This window comes from Styela clava, chromosome 6 (genome assembly GCF_964204865.1).
Source record: "Styela clava chromosome 6, kaStyClav1.hap1.2, whole genome shotgun sequence".
Taxonomy (NCBI): domain Eukaryota; kingdom Metazoa; phylum Chordata; class Ascidiacea; order Stolidobranchia; family Styelidae; genus Styela; species Styela clava.
Genome location: NC_135255.1, coordinates 816,653 through 834,343, shown reverse-complemented (window position 1 = coordinate 834,343; position 17,691 = coordinate 816,653).

Here is a 17,691-nt window from a genome sequence, read left to right as displayed (position 1 = left end):
TTGTTTTCATTGGAGTATTTGGTTGTATTAAGATTGTAATTAATAAATAGAACAAAATAGTACCGGTACCGGTATAAATTGAAGTGTACCGGTACTAAAACAATAATACCGGTATCATCCCACTGTCTAGCATCAAAACGTCCAACAATCCCAATCTAATAGTCATAAAACCAAGAGTAAACATCTTTGATAAGCTACTTGAGACTTAGAGGCACTTTTGCAGATATAAAATACCCTTAAACACTCAAAATCCGTGGTTCGCCATATGGATAAGCCGTCTTATCGGCTTTCCTCTCCCCCGGGATAAATATGTAAATCCTATCCTATCCTAAACAATCACAACTGTACGGCTGCAAACCACAGCATAGGCTAACAGGATACCAAAAAACAAATCGACAGTGTCACAGCGCCCTCAGGGTCTTCAGTGTTAAAAATACAAAATAAAATATAGCAATATTATCACATCAGAGCCATTATATAATGGCTCTGATCATATGACAACAATTAAAAAATAAAACAAGGGTCGTCACATTACCCCCCTCTTCTAGATCAGTGGTTCCCAAACTTTTTTGACCATCGCCCCCCTAAAGTAGTTTATACAACTTCATCGCCCTCCAGCACTACAAAAAAATGTAAAGTCAGAAACGAATATATTACAGACCAAATGAGAAGACAAATCATAGTTTATAGTGTTTGTTAATGAGATGGATGAGCTTGGTGTTCTTCAGCAAGTTTTTTATTAGTAGCACGGCTCAAAAACCCTTTTTCACCATATATTAGGTCGGAAATGAAAGAATCCAGGGTTCTATCTCCTTAAAAAACGTCGTGTACTCTTGCCTTATAGCATTTCACTTCCTAAATTCACCAAATTTCACATTAAATTAATGAAAGCAAAGTTAATTTTCGCATATATTTTTTAAAAGTTAAAAACGGAACAACGCGCGAAGACTGAGACAATTCGTGAACTCAACTCAGTCGTCTTATTAAAAAATATTACAATGACATTTTATGTGACACTGTCATGTTGATGCATCACGCTTGATAGCTTTACGACGCCAAGATTGGAACATTTTCTAAATGGGCATCACTAATCCCAGTTCTTCGCTTGTTCTTTGTAATGTCTCCATTTTCGAAAAAAATTGTTTGCACAAAAATATGTACTTCCAAACATCTAAGTGAATATTCTCGCATGGTTTGTGAAATTTTGATAAAGATTTTTTTTAGGAAGATACTTTCTTACAAAAATTACGCAGTGATGAATCTCTCGAATAGAATAGGAATTTTAATTCCTTATTGCATTGCAATATATTCGAGTACTTACTGCGCTATTGAACCCCTGCCCTCAGCATCAACTTTTTTTCCTCGTGTTTCCATTTGTCTAATTATAATTAAATTCTAGGCTCGTTAAACGAGTAGCTAGCTGTTTAATAGAATTTTTAGGATATAATAAAATTTAGTCTAAACGTGTCTCACGATAAATTCTGTTACGTAAAAAAATGTAATTTACTCCTCGAGCGTAGATTATAAATAAATTCATCGTCAAAACCGCCGTTTGGATGTTTCCCCGGGCATAGACTTCCTTGCTTACATCGTGACATTGGCCAATCAGCAAGATGCAAAAATAAACGTAACAATGCCCCCTTTGGCATCCGCTCAGACAGACTTTCAGGCGTGGTCGTGAACATTCCTCATTTTTGAATTGAATTCGTTAGTTTTTAGTTGTTTTTCGGAAATTTAAATAAAAATCATATAAGTCAATGATTACTTTGTCCTCCTATGAGTTTCAGTTTAAATACGGTAATCAAAAATTGGTGTAGAAATAGCTGTGATAGACAATAGGCTAAATTTTTTTATCGGTACTTTTAAAAAACAGATTGTTGAATGGTATGAATTAGAATGATAGTTTGAAACAAATACCCTATTTTACAGGCAAACACTCGCGAAACCACTCTTAAAAATAAGCACCGAAAATTTAAAAATGATAAAGTATATAGGAAGAATTTTACGCGGTCAAAGGTCGGGGATAGGTCTATTCAGTGAATCGTCCCGGGCCATATTTTTTTACTTAAGCCGTATTTTGTCGACCACTGGGATACGCCAACTACCGTACCTTACTGCGGAGACGAGTCCAGAAATCCTTTCGCGTGTGATAATCGACCACGTGAATCAAGTCTGCGAATGCACACAGCGTAGGCTACAGAATTGAGTGCACGATACGCAGAGCAATAACAGATTTCGCGAAATCGCCCCCTTCGACTTTTTCGCCCCCCTCTGTATCGTTTTCGCCCACCGGGGGGCGATATCGCCCACTTTGGGAATTACTGTTCTAGATGGAACATTATGAAAGAATGTTTTCATCTTCATTAGAAAAATTAAACAACGAAAGAAGCAGTAGTCAACACAAAATATTTACACAAAGTCTTATATGCAGGTTGTCTACGCTCACGCTTAGACATCCTTAAAGTTTGCCCTTCTGGATTGGGCAACTCGTACCAAAGTATTATTTCCTCACAAGGCTGAAGATCCGCCTCTCCTGGTGTGTGTTCCGCAGAATTCGCCTCTTCCGATGTCTGTTCCCCCGAATCCGGCTCTTCTGGTGTGTGTTCCCCCGAATCCGCCGGGCTATCATATAAGAAAGCACTTGGTTCCTGGGTCTCTTCATGAATAAAAGGTTGCAAATTATCCACATGAACCACACGCGTCTTGTTGCCTGGATTCCGTTGTATCTCATAAGTGTGATTTGAGAGACATCTCCTAACCCTGCCATGGAGAACTCAGCTTCTTCTTCTTGGGTGGGTAATAGTAGCCTACCATACAAGGTCTCCCTCTTCAAACTTCTGTGGTTGCACATGAACATCAAAATTTCTCCTCTGTCGCAAGGCAGCTTGATTCAAATGATTTCTGGCGCATACAAAAGATTACCATTCCACATATTTGATATAACAAGGATGTAGAGGAGTTTGAGTCGGACGCCCATACATGACATCGACAGGGAGGTCAATCTCTCGGCCAAGCATAAGACGATTGGGTGTAAACTGCGTACTTTCATGCACTGTAGCTCTGTAAGCCATGCACAGATAGGGAACATGGTCATCCCAATTGTCTCAATGATCGTTCACATAAGGCTTGAGCATTTGCTGAATCGTTCGATTAAACCTCTCCACTTGTCCATCGGATCGAGGGTGATAAGATGTCGTATGCGTCTTGACTATACCGTACAAGTCGCACATCTCTGTGAACAACCGAGATTCAAAATCTCGACCCTGATCAGTGTGAATAATCCGAGGAACTCCAAATCTTGCAAAGAACTGGGTGACCAGCACATCGGCTGTTACCTCTGCAGTCTGATTGGGAAGTGGATAACACTTCACCCACTTGGTGAAATAATCTGATAGCACCAGAAGATGTTCATTTCCATTCTTGGTACGTGGTAGTGGTCCAAAGAAATCCATGGCGACCCGTTCCATGGGAGATCCGCAGAGCAGTTCTCGTAGATCCCCCTGTTTGCGCCCGTGAGTCATCTTAGCCGCAGCGCAAGGTTTGCAAAACCGGCACCAGAGCAAAATATCCCTTTTAAAACCAGGCCAGTAATAACGAGCACGAACACTCTTGAATGTTTTAATAGAGCTTAAATGTCCGGAGGTACGGGCACTGTGTAAATGCTGGAAGATTTCTCTTCTCAATGCCCCAGAAATGCAAAATTGATAAGCGGGAGCACTAGTCAATGTTTCGGGTATCCACTTGCGATACAAAATTTCACCAGTCAAATATAACAAATGCCAATGAGCTAGAGTGCTAGGCAACGCTTGGTCTCTAGAGATTCATGCATATAATCCTGTGGAGAAGAGAGATCCATATCATCATCTAAAATCATGTTAGCAGGGAGTGCGGACCTCATCCCTGCTGTTCCGAGTCTGAAGACTGGTTGGGAGTGGAAGCACTACTTACTGGTCTTTGTTCAGTGGTCTGGGAACAGTTTCGGCTAATATGCCCTGGTTGTCCGCATCGGAAACAAGTCGGTCCACCCATGTTGTTTGGACAATCTCAAGCCCAATGACCCGTTTGCTTACAGCGGGGACATGGTGTGGACGGTAGTGTAAGAGCTTGTGGACTGCGACAATCACCGATCCTATGCCCCATCTCTCCGCATCTGAAACAAGAGGTACGAGAAGTCGGAGATACGCGGGATCTCGACGTTTCCGCAACTAAGGCCTCCAGTTGTGCCAGGCGGTTTAAAATCTTCTGGACTATATCAGCTCCAAATGTCACCTCGGCCTTATCGCTAGAAATCTTTGCAGCAGTAGCCCTTGGTTTGATCACCTCTTTTGCGGGTTCCCATGACTTCTCATAATATTGATATCTGGTAGCCAACGACATTGCATCTTCCAATGTGGAGGGTTGCAAAAGACCAATGTGCAAACAAACTTTGTCCTCTAATCCTCGCAAAAATTGCGATTTTGCCAAGTCATCTCGGTCAGCGGGTCTCAAGTATGGATAAGCTCGCCTAGCAAGCTGTCTCAATGCAACGCCAAATTCATTATAGGTTTCTCTTGCCAACTTCACGCGCTGACTAAAAGCGGCTCGAAGCGCTTCAATACCACCTTCCACTTCAAAATACTTCTCAAAATGGCGTACGATCGACTCAAAACATTCACGCTCATCCATAGACAATTCTAATAAATGACTCAGGGCATTGCCTACCATGCAAAGGCCCAATTCGCTACCCATCGTGTCCATATCCCAACCATTAGACTTGGCTATAGCTATAAAATGGTACAGAAATGAGCCCCAATGCTCCGATCCATCAAACTTCTCCGCCTGTCTTTCTGGCCAGAACATAATCCCACATGCACTAGTACAACCCTTTGTCATAGGGTTAGAAAAACCAACCGGATACCTGGGGCATGATAGGTGGAGACTCCATTTCCAGCATCGGTCTACTTCCGCAGTTGTTGTCAGGTGGTGTAACTCTTGACTCAGTGTGCTCTGCTTTGTCACTCTAGTTCTCCATCACCACATAACTCTGTGGTGCCATTTCGCCTGCCCCTTCAGCTATTCCTCCGGATTCGTTCAAACCGACTTCGGCCCTTTTGCTTTTCACTAATGTCTCAATCACGTTCTCCTGAAAACCATGCAGTGTCACTTGCAGCTCCTCTCGCCAATCTCTCACATCTTGATTAAGTACCCTCGCACTGTCATAACACTGTTTTACATCATTCCCAAGTTCATCTACTGCTCCTTCGATCCCTTCTACTGGCGCTTCCATTGCTGTCCATTTAGCCTCCAGTACCTTCATTTGAGCAACGAAGTCATCCTCTCCCTTCATTTGAGCGTTCTTTCTATTTCTGCGTGACATATTATGTTCAGAAGATATCCTGGCGTGCTTCGCCAAATTTTATAGCGTACCGGCAGTCTATGTAATAATTATCTAAGTTCAGAATATCTTCCAATATGATCTGACGTCAAGTTTCCTCCCAATATTCACTTCAATTTATACTATTTTGTTCTATTTATTAATTACAATCCTAATACAACCAAATATTCCAATGAAATCAATGAAACGAAAAGCATACAATAAAAATAACAAATACCAGGCAGTACAATATGAGAAAACAAGGGGCTCCCGAAGTATGCGAACCAAGATGGCGGACATCGGAATGTAATATGGGTAACAGGTTAGGGTTAGGCCATAATTTTAGCTATAAATACTACGGGAGGCTCTTGGCTAGTCTTCGAACTGATAATAGGACTAAAATAAGGAAAATTGGAAAAAAATAATCGCCTAACCCTAACCTGTTACCCATGTTACGTTCCGATGTCCGCCATCTTGGTTCGCATACTTCGGGAGCACCGAAAACAATAAACGTTTGTTTTGACGCTTGTAGTCCTTAGCTATCTGGCTGTAGCCGATGTCTATAGAGACTAAAGTGGATGTGGGTTATCGGACTGGTATGATATCGTTATATATTGTTTGAATGTATTGTGCCTTTGACAGAAAACGATTGCTTCTGAAAGCAAAACTCATAAAATAACATCTTGAGACAAATTCATTTCTGTTACCTAATTTTAATTTCCAGTTATCATCTCAACTTTTTTAATTTATCGTGACTAAAATACCACCCAACACTCGACCAGGCGTGTGTCGCGCTTGGGCGATAGGAACAGATTCATCATCGACTCGAAATCCGGTTTATATATATTTATTTGGGAGCGCAAAATAAATGTGACAAAGCGCACTTCGTATTTTCGAAAACCGGTTGTCGTGAAAATTAAAAGTAAAATTTGATCTAAATTAATCGCAAATAATGTTTATCATCTAACGTCGGGTACTCATCATTTCCGGGAGAACTCGAAAAGTCATTTAATATAAAATAAAGAATGTTTCTACATTCGAAAAAATTAATATTGTTCAATCGGGAAATCGCTGGTAAGATGGAAGTCGGCACCAATGCTAATAAATAAAAGGGTGCAGTAACGCCGTCTTCGCGTTCTGAATATTCAAGCTACGGAGTTTGATATCGTTTGCGGGCTCTTTGCGAGAGAACACAAGTATAATCACGCGAGACAGATTTCACCGCGAGAGAATACCGCTCGTCCCTGATTTCATAAATTATAAATCCGAAGTACAAAAATTGACGCACGGCGCCGAAGAGACGGAAACCGAGTTCTCGGGATTCATATCCTACGGATTCGGTATTCTATATCACCCATCCTTGGGAGTATCTGAATTCTCACTTTTGTGCTTTAATCCTGATATAAACCTTTAATTAGCGTCCAATACATGCAATCACAGAACAGCAGAATTACTCCTCCCCTACTCCACTTTGATAACTTATGGTACCGACGTAGAGATGATTGGCAGATGCCACGACCCCCTACTTTATCCTAATGCGTCAGTATATATTTTCAGTTATTTCAACCAACAGAACCATTCCAAATACGCAAATAAATTCAAACGGAAATCCTCTTCCGTAAGCTTCAAAATAAAGCAAACTGATGACGTAGCAACGCATCACCCATGCGTAGCGAACCGGCTGTGAGCGAACTATATTCAGTAAACTATGGTTTTGCTGTCTGAGTTCCGCATATCATTGTGACGTTAACCGGATAATAGAGTAGTAGGCTATTAGTTTTATTCCGTCGTGCAAGAAATCACAAAATAAAACTGAACACAAAATACTATACATGACAATAATAGATTTCAAGTTGCGAAGGATCAGAAATAGTCATTGTGGTGAGTCAGCGACACCAAAATTTAGTACGTATCAAAACCTAAAGAAAACAGGGTTTAGACACAAAGAGAAACTTCCAAAAAATTTAACAATAATATATGACATAATATAAATCTTTACATACACTAGGAAAAAATAACATGGCAGTCGGGGGGAAGGACAATTAGGACACGGTATTTTTTTTAAAATGTTTCATTATATTATCCAGCCATCGTTCTGTACGATTATCGAGCTTACATTTTTATTTATTGACACATGCAACATTAATTAAAATGCACTATCAATTTTATTCGAGAAAAATAATACATATGTTGGCCAACGTATTTACAATAGAACTGTGTGGGGGTGTTCGATCAATTCGCCATAAAAATCTTGTGATCGGAATGTGCCGTTGACGTAGATAGATAGATGGTTTATTTCGAAAACTCCATAACAAACATAAATTAAAAATGGAAAATTCTGGAGGGCAAGCAAAACCTATAAAAAAGTTTAAAACATGAGAAGTATCTCATGTGCCAGCCCACCAGCACGCACACAAAAACACAAGCCCATTTAAATGAGGCTTGGGCCAAACTTGACAAACAAAATACACGATAGTATTAAACTTTCTGGCTGTTGTACTTCAACAATTACGTTGATAATGACCAATACCTACAACCTCATGCAGATATAATGTGGGCAGTGGAATGCACTAAATTTGCGACGATAGTCATACTCACGAAGCCATGAAAGCTTTAAGAAAAACCAAGCCACGAAAAACTACACTGATTGCTAGATTGGTCATTGCAGAAAATGTGATAAGTTGTTTAATATACAAACAAACCATGGCGGCAAATTCGGTGTGCGGACACTCATAAAAGCAATTATCAGGAAAAACACTAATCACACGTGAGCACGTAAGTTACGCTACAAACTATTTACACATATATAGTTGAATATTCATTACTTATCGATCTTTTAGATCCGTAAGTATGTTGATAGGTATTTGTCTGTCTATCTGTTAGTTGCACGCGATATCTCACGAAGGCGTGGTTGAATCAATCTGCTTCAAATTTTTGCGGACCAGAAGCCTATTGATTTTGGATGAATTATGTTGTATAATTAGCGAGTTATTAATTAATTAGTGATGGGACACGCGGTGTCACTATAGAGTCATGAATCAAAACTGCAGTTTTGATCGATAAGTCTTCGGTCTCCGACCGATATTCTCGTTTAGTATTCAAGCGGAATTTCTAGAAATAGCAGTATCTGCTGACAGTCCGAATTCAATATTATACTCTTTGTCACAAAATAAAATATCTGAATCAATCCCTGATGTATTCATCTTTCGATTCTGTTATGATGTCCGTATGTTGCCTTTATGCTGCCATGTAATTTCATATTTCAGTCTTTAATTGTTGATATTCCTTCAGTGCTGGTACATTGTTGTCAATCTAATCTTTCTGCGCCGTTCAAAAATGCGACCGCACCCGACGACTGCCAAACGCGAACTTTAAATCCAATCTTTCCATCGTCCCATTTCTGTACTCTCCTCTATTTCCAAAATTTTTGAACGTTTGATTTACACACGCTTAAAACTATTTTTTGACAAGCACAATGTTATAAGTGACTATCAATTTGGTTTCCGTGAGGGCTGTAGTACCACCCATGCCGTGCTTGATATCATGACATCTGCTATGGATGACTTAGAGAACAATAAAATTAATTGTAATGTTTTTCTTGACTTATCGAAAGCTTTCGATACTGTAAATCATTCTATTTTGCTAACCAAACTGTCCATGTATGGTATTCGTGGTGTTGCTGGTAAATTACTGACTAGCTACCTGTGGCAGCGAAGTCAATATGTCAAATTAGATTCCACAACTTCACAATATCTCCCAATATCTTGCGGAGTTCCACAGGGCTCAATTTTGGGGCCTTTGCTTTTTATAATCTATGTTAATGATTTAAATAATGCTACCAATAGTGACACCAGAATGTTTGCTGATGACACATGTATTGCTAAAAGCCACCACTGCCCTCATATTCTTCAAATTCTCATAAATAATGAAATAAGCAAAGTGGAGGCCTGGATGAGAGCAAATAAATTGACTGTAAATTATTCTAAATCGACCTATATGCTTTCTCACCAAAAAAATATAAGTAAAGCTTTCCATGTATCTTTTGGTGATAAAATGTTAATTGAAGTGTCATGCATGAAATATCTTGGGATAATTATTGACAACAAATTTAAATGGCATGCTCATACTGAATATCTATATAGCAAGTTATCAAGAGTGACTGGGATTATGTTCAAACTTAGACACTATTTGACATTGCATGCTTTAAAAATCATTTACTATTCATTATTTCATTCTGTATGGTATCGTAACTTGGGGTTGTTGTGACAAAACCAGTCTTAACAAATTACAGCTAATCCAAAATAAAGCAATTCGAGCCATCTGCGGGGTGCCACGCTGGGCAAATTTGAGTAGTTATTACAAAATCCTTGGTATTCTTAAAATAAAAGATCTATATTTTTATGAAATGGGAAGGCTCATGTATCAAGCGGTAAATAGCACTGCCCCTCGCGTAATACAACAATATTTTGTTACAACAAAAAATGCACATACACATGGTACTCGTTCATCTCGAAAGGGAGGATTATTTGTACCACGGTTTTCATCCTCGCGGGCCCAAAATTCCATAAAGTACCAGGGTGTGAGAATTTGGAACGATATTAACGAAAACCTAAAGGAAATTCCCAGTTTTAATGTTTTTTCCAAGAAGTATTTCCAGTCTTTTCTGAATAAGTACTGATTCATAACTTTTCTACTTGTACGTTTTTATTTTGTGTGATATAAAACTAAACGCTTTTTCTTGCCGCTTCTATTTTAAATTCGTCTCAATATGTGTCACATTACCCTTGTTGCTCAATTGTTAGTTACAACAAGTTAAAATGTTTTATAATTGGTATAATATAAAATGTAATCTGTCAACCTTTTTTATGCCAGGAGAGTTGTTTCGATTTAGTGACCGTATGGTCCTTCCAACCTCCTATCAATTCCGTTGTTAGTCGATTTATTCTTCTTTTACCTATCGTATGTTGTTGTTTGTGTTTGATTTATTGGCTAATGACTGGATGATGAATAAACTTCTATCTATCTATCTATCTTTTATCCATAAACTTCTTTAATTCCGGTGGATGCGCCTTGATCATGTTGATATTACGAGATACAAATCCAACAGTAAATACCGAAAAACATAGCGCGTAGCATTCTCAGTCCAACAGCAATACTGAAATGTATGGAAAAGAAATGTATTCTATGTTAAACACCTATGACTTCCCTATAGCAGGGGTTCTCAAAGTAAGGTACATGTACCCCCATGGGTACATTTCGATTTTTCAAGGGGGACATCAGATTGGGTAGCCTATAAGGCTATCATTGTTCTTTTTATAACTTCTAATAGGTCCTAAAAGATTTTTTGTCACCTAACATTAAAAATTTGAAGAACTTTTCAGGAAGCCACATTTACACCCCAGTAGAATGTTTATTATCTACAAATACAGTAACTACTAAGTTTACGCGACTTATTTTGTCCAATCCCGCCACCGAAGGCAATTTTGGAAGTATACGAGTGATCTATAAATTATCCAAAGGGTAGCAATAGACATTAGGGTTGGGGAACCTTGCACTAGAGCCAGGAAAAGTCCCGACTCTTTAGTAGATCTTGTGAACATCCCATATTGAATCCTGCTATATATATTCCGATCGACCAACGCGGACAAAGGCAATGTATTCACAGAAAGAATGTAGGTTGAATATTTAAAAGCCTGTAAAACTAATATTTTCTCTAACAGTCGGTCCGTGACTGTTTTGCAATTTATCGAAACTATATATCTGATTTAATGAAGACAAGTCATGATTTCAACTTTTGATCAAATGTGAACCGGCATCGGTCATGGTTGACTATCACTGCCGTACATAATTACATTTATTCAATGTACGCGGGCCATATTCACGTGAGGAAATTCCTTGCATGCCGCCAAAGTTTTTATTAATCAAGTTCTGATTTGTGATACAATTTGCATACTACAAAAAAATATCTTTTTTTTAGATAAAATCAATCAAGTCAATAATTAATGGTTACTGAGTAAGGCTGGGAAAAATATTCGAATCTGTATCGAATTTCGAAATATTAGAATAGCAGTTTACTATTCGAATAACTATTAGGTAAGTGGTAAGTCAACTGGATCAAACGCTTTGGCACACACTTTTCGCTAACAGACAAGAACGCCCAAATTAAGCGTTTTATTTGTGTTATGGTGTTTTTTATTTATGTATTTCTAGTTGCCATGATAATGCTTCATTTTAAATGAGTATTATATAATGTGCGCCGATGTCGCGTGAGTTTCAATACCGCTTTAGGTGAACGCTTTGTAAAATTCAATACAAGTACCTAATGAAGTAACCGTCCTAAGATTTCCGAACGGATATATATATATTAACTTGAATGTAGAAACGCCATTTGGTCAATTTTATCAGAATTGATAATGGATACGCAGTAACGATAAGGACGACACGAAAGTTGATAGTAGGAATGAAATTAATTCGGAAATTTGGTATGCTAACTCATTCCTATATCTTTCCGCAGGCCCGCAGCGTCTCATCGCCAATAATAGCACAATAGCTTTCGAGTTTCTCGAACAGAACGCGCAGATCCGCGATCGGCCTCTATCATGATTCATGAAACATACTTTAGCCTGTATGTAAGACTAAAAATGCAAGTCTGCTTGAAAACTCATTTATATCGCTGTACACACTAAACAGACTCGCGGGCATCGGGTAGGACAGCGTTGGTGTACATTTTAAATCACTCAAAATATTCAAGGTCTTGAAATATCAGGCCCCGTATCTTGAATGGTTTCATGTTAAGAAAGATTGCAAATCTTCAATTCGCACGTTAATTGATTTTGAATACAAAAAAAAACATTTAGGAGAGTTCGATAAATAAATATCTTTAACCCAATTCAGGCTCCAAGCCCTGCCCATTTTATGGGTATTTTTAAACTTATTCTTTTATGTCAACCATTAAGCCCTAAAGCTTTACTCATGGCTTTTTAAAAGCGTCTGCTAGAGTTCTATTCAGCAATATATATTTAAAACACACTCCTCGGAAAAAAATTTTGCAAAAAAATTTCAAAAATTTCTAAAAAAAAAATTGGACTTTTGAGATATTCTGTGTACAGTAGAGGATTAATAATTAATTCCTAATTAATTAATTTTTTCTTCAACGTTTTCGTCATGTTTTTCCTAACACAACAATACCAAAACGACTATTATAGCATAAATGGTTATTACTCTGAAATTCACAATTGTATTTACAGTATTGTCAAGTTCAAGGTCCAATTACCGATATTGATGACGTCACAGCTCTTATTATTACTGCACAGACCACCCCCAATGCAAAAAAATTAAATTTTTTCGACGGAAATGCGCGTAGAACGGCGTAAACAATCCCATACGCGCATTTACGCGTTAAAATTACCATTAATTTTACGTTTTTTTCACATACAAAAAATCTCCATACCTCTGCCAACTATGGAGCAGTCGAAATCATATTTATCAAAACAACACAGCGCCAGGGATGGTCAGGGATAGTTAGTATGACTGACGATACATGCTAAAACAATAATAAGTCGTTAAAAAGGAGTATTTCCTGTCTGAGCTGAGTCACATTTTCAGACGTCTGACAGGTGATTTTGAAATCCAGGCTATTTATACGATTCGCACTTTGCGTGACCCTATAGGTACCGAAATTTAAAAACTATAGTAAAGTAAACCCATATGGGATTTTAATAAACATAACTTGGTAGGCGTTAAAAAACCTGTAAGATTTTCTGAAGTTTGAGTTCAATAACGTTAAACTGTAAAATAAATCATATCATTTTGATATTGCAGCGCTTGCCATGGAAATACATTTTTTAGATACAAGTAAAAATGGTTTTACACCCTCATCACTTTCTATCTTAAATGGAGTGATATAAATTTAATTTGATCAATAATACACTATTTAAGGCGTAATGTCGAATAATAATCTTCTAGTTGATAGATACGAATGACGAGAATATAATCATAAGTTTGTAAGATTCGGAAAGTTGTGCCCTACTGCTTGTATTTAATTCCAGCACTAGCATCACCAACACGGAGAACCACGATACCAAGGTTATGGGTTATCTGCAACATAAGGCCGAGACATGCGTGTCCAATGTGTCACAGCATACTCTCGAACGTAGCAACGGTTATTTATAATAAATCCTATAATAACTTACGTTTGTGTTGGAATAAACTAAATCACCATGCTTATTCACACAAATGTAGTGGGCATTAATGAAAACTTCTCAAAATATTTTTAAGATCTCTATGGTCGGAAGACGCAGATGTATTTGTTCAAAGGCCGTTCAATGTAGAAATGTACCGATGTATCAGGTATCGGCCATATCCTCAATGTCGGTATTTGTATCGGTTCATTAAAATGCCAAAAAATATATGTATATATGTAAAATATATGTATACAATAAGTATATGAAACTATTTAAATGTTTGTATTCAATAGAAAAAGGAAGCTTAAAATAAAAACCATTTGTAAACCAAAGTGATTGATATAATCAATATTTCAATTTTTACAATGTCTATGAATATATAGGAACTATAGAAAATGAGTGAGTATTATAAAAATGTGATTGATTTTATGAGAACTTTTAGTTTAAATATGTTGGATTTTAAAATGGGTAAGCATAGAATTATATACGACAAAGTTATAAAAGCATTCACCTATAAGTGCTTTTGCCCTTGAAAACAAAATCAGAGATCAAGAGAGTAGCAGGAAATGAAATGCGTTTATTATGCAAAAAGAGCCTGAGTTTGTGTCACATATTTTTATGTCTTGTGAGTTCACCAAGAAAATTTATGATGATTGTGTTTACTTAATTATATTAAAATTAATTAGAATATATATTCAGTTATAAATTATGATTCTTGTATGTTATTAAATTTTATTGATCCTTCATTTAGTCATATAGCAACTGTAGATTTGAATGCGATTATTCTTTATTATCAATAGTACGATAAAAATTTGGATTATGAGAAATTCTATCATATTTGAAAATAGGACAACTGATATTGCTCTCCTTAAAAAGCAGATAAAAATGCCCCTAAATTATAGAAAAAATATAGAAAATGAGTGGACAAAGCCTTTGATAAAAAATTACAAAATTTATGCGGAGCATTAATTTAAATAGTAAATTAGGTTTATAATAAGTTTTTTGCATTTACTTATTTTTTACTCATTGCTCATTACTCATTGTAATTATTAAAATAACTTCATTATCATGGAATATTATCACTGCTGAAACAAACTGGAAAAACTATGAAACTCAATTTACCAAATGGATTATGAATGAAAAATGGAGTATGGACTTTCTTTTATTTTGTACATTTATTTATTTTTTACATATTTGTTAAAATATCTCATTAAGTGAACCAATTACAGAAAAACGTCATAGACTAGATCAGGGGTCACCAACGCGTTGCCCGCGGGCACCAAGTCGCCCGCGAAGAAGTCGCCCGCAGGTCTGTTCCAAACTAAGCTTAATAACGGCTCTTATAAGTAAGCTACATCAATTGAATTTTTTCCTGCTATTTTAGTATAAATCACACTTATATGGGAACTAGAAATGACACTATAATAATTATTGTAACCATCAACTTTTTTTTTATTTGATCTCAGTAATGTGACGGGTCAATTAACACTCTTCCAATTATGACATCACACTGAGATCACTTTCCACGAACCCGCGTTTTTCTTGTCCGTTGGTTAGCGGAGCAGTATACAATTATTGATTCCAAAGAAAAATCCATCATTTCCACGATGAATGGGAGGAGGATATATTTTTACCACCATGAAAACAGCCTGCGTGTGTCTCATTAGTGGGGCGATTTTAGCGACGGCAAAGCAAAGAGATATTTCACATCTTGTCACGTAATCTTCCGCGCTAACAACCCACTGGTCAGCACAGTACGGACAGAGAAAGCCGGTCGGTCACCATTCGATGTCGGGTATGGGATTAGTTAGTTATTTGTTTCCGGAAGCATGAACTTGATGGCGAAGGCAGCGGTTACGTGAACCACCCTACGGCGGCGAGGAGTCCAGCAATCCTTTCGTACATAACTATCCCCGCGTGGGATTCTAACCTGCGAACCTAACGCTTAACACGATGGGCCATAGCGCCGCGACTCACTCCACCAGGAACAAACATGGAACACGCCTCACTGACGAAAATCTGCAAGACTCGCTCAGAGTTACAGTGTCAAGTTACACGTCGGAGTATAATACTCTGCAACATTTGATAGTACAACTGTTAAATCCATTTTATCTTAGACTTGTGGAGATTGTTGTGAATCAATTTAAAAACACTCAGTTTTGAAATACAAGTGTTATTGATAGAAATTTATTTGCAACGTTGTGATATGCGTTTGATTTCCTGAAGAATCCTAAAGTTTATTAGTGTCTATACTCTATACTTCACTAAATACCAGTAATTATATCAATAATTGAAGCTCAATCGAGCAACTGAGTTTTTTAGAAGTGTACACTGAACTGGTAGCCCGCAGCTTAATCTGTACCCAAGAAGTAGCTCTCGGCTTCGAAAAGGTTGGTGACCCCTGGACTAGATTATGAAAAAATAAACTGTGATGCATGGTCATCCACAATGCAGGTCCAATTGGTAATTTCTCTCATAAGTAATGACCAGATCAGTGACAACCTATACGTGAAACAAGTCATCTTCATGATTATTCGCAGTGGTTGAATAAATATTATCCCGAAAACACAACACCATGACTAGATATTATCACCTTCCAGAGTATAAAATACGCACCATCCAGTATGTTCCCCAGCTTTTTATTTCAGGGGGGAGGGGGGTGTTCGAAATTTAGGGGGTGGTAAATAATTTGGTATTAGCGATAAAACTGTTTGCATCCTTAAAAAATTGGTATGTATTTAAGAAACGGTCTACATGAGGGTTTCCCCTAGTTGATTGACCGCGAGCCAAAATAAATAGCAGAATAAAATTGGAGGGCCAGAAAAGGGGAGCGAGGTAAAGTGCGTGACGGCACAGCTGGGCGCTTGAGCACGCCCAGAGAAAAATTTGAAAAAAAGGCACCAAAATAGGCTCTAAGCTTGATTTTAGATACACCTAACATCGCAGTTTGTTATGTAGCTGATAGAATTCCCGAGAAATAAATTACAAGCACGGCTTTCAACAAGTAATTTGCAACTGATAGTGACTAATGAAGTTACTTGCTCAGCTAGCATATGGCATCGTATGAATGGCTACTTATGGCTTGTTTTGTTACACAAAAAACATTCCAATGTGTATATATATATAATATAATAAAAAACGAAATGCTATAATTCAGTTTAGTTAACATAGTGTATGTGTACATTGTATATAAATATATATGTGTGTAATTCGATTTTGCTCGAAATCAGATGTTCAAAACGTGGCTCCAATTCATTACATTATATATATTCCAAATAACGCATTCAAGTGATTGTCTGTCAGTCTCGGCCAAAGTTTTGATTTGGCAAGGTTCATAATTGTGTTGTTAGAAAGCCTGATGCTGGAAAATTAACTTTTCATGTCAGGAGAAATAACTTCCAAAACTTGCAGTTGCAGCATACATTCGCGCGAAAATTGCCCCTCAACAAACGAGCGATTTTTTTTAGCAGTGTTGCGGGCTACACTTTAACTGGCCGATACGGTAGATTCACTTTCATTTCACATTTTTTTAAACATGTTTGTTTAACTTTCGTATGAATTGAGCAATGAATTAAATTTTGAAATACGTGCGTCAACTGATTATAATAGTGCATAATGTTGTATTGCTTCAGAACTGAAATATTTTGTTGGCAAGGAAGACAAATCGCAAAGTTTGATTCTTTTCAATAAAGAAATAAAAACGCTGCCATTTATCTAAAAAAACGTCTGTTTTCCGTGCCTAGTTTTCGTTTTGTGACATCTTTCTCAGCTTTCTCAATATACGGCTAATATCTGAAATACTGCAGTGTGTAATCATAATACGGATACGTATGCATAAGATACCGGTATAATTCAATTGTTACGAAATAAACGTGATTAAACTGCGATATTGATGTAACGTTAGAAGGTCTCCAAAACTGATAAGTAAACACATAAAATGTTGTGCTCAAATTTGGCGGGCCATTTTAAATCGTTACACGGGCCGTAATTGACCCGCAGACTGCGATTTGGAAACCCCGTCGCCTTTGATGCCAAAAACACTTGGGCTAAATTTTGGGTTTCCGTTGCAAAAGAATTTCCGGAGTTATCACCGGCTGCAATGAATTTTTTTTTCCATTCGGAACTACCTACTTATGTTAAAGGATGTTTTCTGCG